General features: G+C 51.0%; 1 protein-coding gene across 3 annotated transcripts in view; it reads right to left on the bottom strand.

The window, feature by feature from the left end:
- The window catches only part of LINGO1 (leucine rich repeat and Ig domain containing 1), an 879967-nt gene extending 878204 nt beyond the window's left edge, over positions 1–1763 (bottom strand). For all 3 annotated transcript variants that reach the window (XM_067471268.1, XM_067471266.1, XM_067471267.1), the window contains exon 1: positions 1314–1763. The gene's annotated coding sequence lies outside the window, so the exon portion shown is untranslated. The remainder of the gene's footprint in view (positions 1–1313) is intronic.
- Positions 1764–4892: the final 3129 nt, after the last annotated feature.

Raw genomic sequence — 4892 nt, 5'->3', positions numbered from 1 at the left:
TGATAGATGGCCAGCCTGCCATCTATCAACAACAAAGGTCAGAGCAGAGCCTTAAGAAATGATGCTCTAGGACAGTGGTTCTCAACCTTCCTAATGCCGGGACCCCTTAATACAGTTCCTTATGTTGTGATGACCCCCAACCATAACATTATTTTCTTTGCTACTTCACAACTGTAATTTTCCTCCTGTTAGGAATCATCTTGTAAATATCTGATATGCAGGATGTATTTTCATTCATTTGGAACAAATACTCGATACACCCAAATTTGAATACTGGTGGCACTGAGGGGAGGATTGATTTTGTCATTTGGGAGTTGTAGTTGCTGGGATTTATAGTTTACCTACAATATCAAAGGGCATTCTGAACTCCACCAAGGATGGAATTGAACCAAACTTGGGACACAGAGCTCCCATGACCAACAGAAAATACTAGAAGGGCTTGGTGGGCATTGACCTTGGGTTTTGGAGTTGTAGTTCACCTACATCCAGATGCATCTGGACCAAACTTGGCATGAATACTGAACATGCCCAAATGTGGACACTGGTGGGGTTTGGGGAAGATAGACCTTGATATTTGGGAGTTGTAGTTGCTGGGATTTATAGTTCACTTATAATCAAAGAGCATTCTGAACTCCACCAATGACCGAATTGGGCCAAACTTCCCACACGGAACCCCCACGGCCATCAGAAAATACTGTGTTTTCTAATTGTCTTTGGCGACCCCCCTGACACCCCCTCGCGACCCCCCGAGGAGTCCCGACCCCCAGGTTGAGAAACACTGTTCTAGGAAGTCATCCACCAAGTGCCAAGGCAAACTCTAAAATTAGAACAGCACAACAACAGAGAGGAAACAAACAAGGACATTGAATCACCTCTCAACAAAAGATTGCTCCAGGCACTGCCAGGCAATCAAATGCTAGTCAAGGTGGTCAGCTGAAACATTCACACCTAGTTCCAGCAGACAAGGGTTCATTCCACAAATATATAAACCCTTTTTCCTAGTTCCAACAGACCTCACTACCTCTGAGGATGCTTGCCATAGATGCAGGCGAAACGTCAGGAGAGAATGCCTCTAGAACATCGCCATATAGCCCGAAAAAACCTACAACAACCCAGTCCTCCTGAGGATCCCTTCAGCATCTTTTCTGCCTCATCCCACAACACAGTCTCTGGAGAAGAAGGAGAGGAAAGGAGGGACTCAGCCTCACCTTCTACTTGCAGGGATATCCCTTCCAAGATCCTTCTTTCCTTCTTCTCAACCCTCCCAGCTTGGCATCTCTCTCAGTCTGGACCCAAAGACATGGGACACTCACCTCTGTGAGAAGGGGCTCCAGACCCGAATCCAGGGGAGGAAGACCCTCAAGGGGTGGGCTTCCAGGAGAGATGGAAGAGAATCCACGAATCCCAGGAGTAAGAAGAATAATCCTTTGCTGGAGGGAGCTGAGACCCTCTTTCCCCGATGAATAGGACGTCCAAAGACTATGAAGCAGGAGAGGATGGAGAGGAGGAAGGCAAACGCGGCGGAGGGGGGTCCAGGCGACCCGAGGCGCGCATCCTCTCCTTGGCAGCCCCGGCCAATGTCGGGCGAGGCGAGTCACATCTTCTGCCTCGGCTTGCCTTCCCAATGCGGCGCCCACCAGCACGGATCCGGGGCATCCGCTGAAGGAGCGGAAAGCAGGGTCTCCTCCGAGGGATGAGGCTCCGAGCAAGAGGGAGGAGAGAGCGCGCAAGAGAGGGGAGGAGGGAGACAGCGCGGCTCCAGTCGACAACGTCCCCACCCTCTCTCCTCCGCCTTCCCTCCTCCCGCCTCTCTCCTTCCCTCTCTCTCTTTCCCACCCCCTCCCGCTTTCTCTCCTCCACCCTCTCCGACTCTTTCCCTCTCTTTCCTCCTTTCCTTCCCTCTCCCTTTCCCTCTCTCTTTCTCCTCCCTCCCAGTCTCTTTTTCCTTCCCTCCGTCCCTCTCCCTTTCTCTCTCTTTCCTCTCACCCCCTCTCTCTTTCCTTCCTTCTTTCCCTTCCTCTCTTTCCTCTCTCTCTGCCTCTCTTTCCTTCCTTCCCTCTCCCTTTCTCTTTCCTCTCACCCCCTCTCTCTTTCCTTTCTTCTTTCCCTACCTCTCCCTTCCTCTCCCTTCCTCTGTTTCCTCTCTCTCTGCCTCTCTTTCCCTCTGTTTCTTTCCTTCCTTCCTTCTCCCTTTCTCTCTCTCTTTCTCCTCCCTCCCAGTCTCTTTTTCCTTCCCCCCGTTCCTCCCTTTCTCCCTCTTTCCTTTCACCCTCTCTCTTCCCTTCCCTTTCTCTCCCTTCCTCTCCCTGCCTCTCTTTCCCTCTCTTTTCATCTCATTCCTTCCTTCCTTCCCTCTCCCTTTCACTCCCTCTCTCTCCTCCCTCCCAATCTCTTTTTCCTTCCTTCCTTCTCCCTTTCTCTCTCTCTTTCTCCTCCCTCCCAGTCTCTTTTTCCTTCCCTCCATCCCTCTCCCTTTCTCTCTCTTTCCTCTCACCCTCTCTCTCTTTCCTTCCTTCTCTCCCCCTCTCGCTTTCTCTCCTCCACCCTCTCTCCGCCTCTTCCCTTCTTTTTCCTTCCTTCCTTCCCTCTCCCTTTCTCTCTCTCTCTCTCCTCCCTCCCAGTCTCTTTTTCCTTCCCTCCGTCCCTCTCCCTTTCTCTCTCTTTCCTCTCACCCCCTTTCTTCCCTTCCTTCTTTCCTTTCCTCTTCCTTCCTCTCTTTCCTCTTTCTCTGCCTCTCTTTCCCTCTCTTTCCTTCCTTCCTTCCCTCTCCCTTTCTCTCTCTCTCCTCCCTCCCAGTCTCTTTTTCCTTCCCTCCGTCCCTCTCCCTTTCTCTCTCTTTCCTCTCACCCCCTTTCTTCCCTTCCTTCTTTCCTTTCCTCTTCCTTCCTCTCTTTCCTCTCTCTCTGCCTCTCTTTCCCTCTCTTTCCTTCCTTCCTTCCTTCCCTCTCCCTTTCTCTCTCTCTCCTCCCTCCCAGTCTCTTTTTCCTTCCCTCCGTCCCTCTCTCTTTCTCCCTCTTTCCTCTCACCCCCTTTCTTCCCTTCCTTCTTTCCCTTCCTCTCCCTTCCTCTCTTTCCTCTCTCTCTGCCTCTCTTTCCCTCTCTTTCCTTCCTTCTCTCTCCTCTCACTTTCTCTCCTCCACCCTCTCCACCTCTTTCCCTCTCTTTCCTTCCTTCCTTCTTTTCCTTCCTCTCCCTTCCTCTCTCTCTGCCTCTTTTCCCTCTCTTTCCTTCCTTTATTCCCTCTCCCTTTCACTCCCTCTCTCTCCTCCCTCCCAGTCTCTTTTTCCTTCCCTCTGTCCCTCTCCCTTTCTCTCTCTTTCCTCTCATCCTCTCTCTCTTTCCTTCCTTCCCTTTCACTCCCTCTCTCTCCTCCCTCCCAGTCTCTTTTTCCTTCCCTCCGTCCCTCTCCCTTTCTCTCTCTTTCCTCAAACACCCTCTCTCTTTCCTTCCTTCTTTCCCTTCCTCTCCCTCTCTTTCCTCTCTGCCTCTCTTTCCCTCTCCTTCCTTCCTTCCTTCCTTCCCTCTTTTTCCTTTCCTCTCACCCTCTCTCTTTCCTTCCTTCTTTCCCTTCCTCTCCCTTCCTCTGTCTCTGCCTCTCTTTTCCTCTCTTTCTTTCCTTCCTTCCTTCCCTCTCCCTCTCTCTCTCTCTCTTCCCTCCCAGGTTCTTTTTCCTTCCCTTCGTCCTTCTCCCTTTCTCTCTCTTTCCTCCCACCCACACTCTCTCTCTTTCCTTCCTTCTTTCCCTTCCTCTCCCTATCTTTCCTCTCTCTCTGCCTCTCTTTTCCTCTCTCTCCTTCCTTCCTTCTCTCTCCCTTTCACTCCCTGTCTCCCTCCCAGTCTCTTTTTCTTTCCCTCCTTCCCTCTCCCTTTCTCTCTTTCTTCTCACCCTCTCTCTCTTTCCTTCCTTCTTTCCCTTCCTCTCCCTTCCTCTCTTTCCTCTCTGTCTCTCTTTCCCTCTCTTTCCTTCCTTCCTTCCCTCTCCCTTTCTCTCTCTCTCCTCTCACCCTCTCTCTCTCCTTCCTTCCCTCCTTCCCTCTCCCTTTCTCTCTCTTTCATCTCACCCTCTCTCTCTTTCCTTCCTTCTTTCCCTTCCTCTCCCTTCCTCTCTCTCCTCTCTCTCTGCCTCTCCCTCTTTCCTTCCCTCCGCCCCTCTCCCTTTCTCTCTCTTTCCTCTCACCCTCTCTCTCTCCTTCCTTCTTTCCCTTCCTCTCCCTTCCTCTCTTTCCTCTTTCTCTGCATCTCTTTCCCTCTTTCCTTCCTTCCTTCCTTCCCTCTCCCTTCCTCTCGCTCTGCCTCTCTTTCCTTCTCTGAACTCAAAATGGCTCCTATTCCCACTAAAACTCAAAAAGGGGCGGGACCATGGAACCTAACTATAATTGAGAGGTGGCTTGCCCTATGATTGCAAACTATAACAGGACGCCACCCTGCTGCATAATCCCAAACTTGGGATTGCAAACAAACATTTAATGCAAAGCAAACAGAATTGGAGCTTCTGGTACAGCTGTACCAGCACATAAATCAAGAAATAGTTTTCTAAGATCTACAGAGACATTCACTGGAACACCTCAGCAAGTGAGAGTCCAAAAGTGGCAGGCTCAATCAATGGCTGATACCAAATGAGAGACTCCCTCCCGGGCACTGGGCAACTTGGAAGGCGCTGAACAGACTGCGCTCTGGCACCACGAGATGCAGATCCAACCTCAAGAAATGGGGCCACAAAGTGGATTCCACGACATGCGAGTGCGGAGAAGAGCAAACCACTGACCAACTGCTGCAATGCAACCTGAGTTCTGCCACATGCACAAGGGAGGACCTTCTTGCGGCAACACCAGAGGCACTCCAAGTGGCCAGATACTGGTCAAAGGACATTTAATCAACTACCAAGCTTGCAA

Source organism: Anolis sagrei, chromosome 9 (assembly GCF_037176765.1).
Source record: "Anolis sagrei isolate rAnoSag1 chromosome 9, rAnoSag1.mat, whole genome shotgun sequence".
NCBI classification, from domain to species: domain Eukaryota; kingdom Metazoa; phylum Chordata; class Lepidosauria; order Squamata; family Dactyloidae; genus Anolis; species Anolis sagrei.
This window is presented reverse-complemented; position numbering and strand designations above follow the sequence as displayed.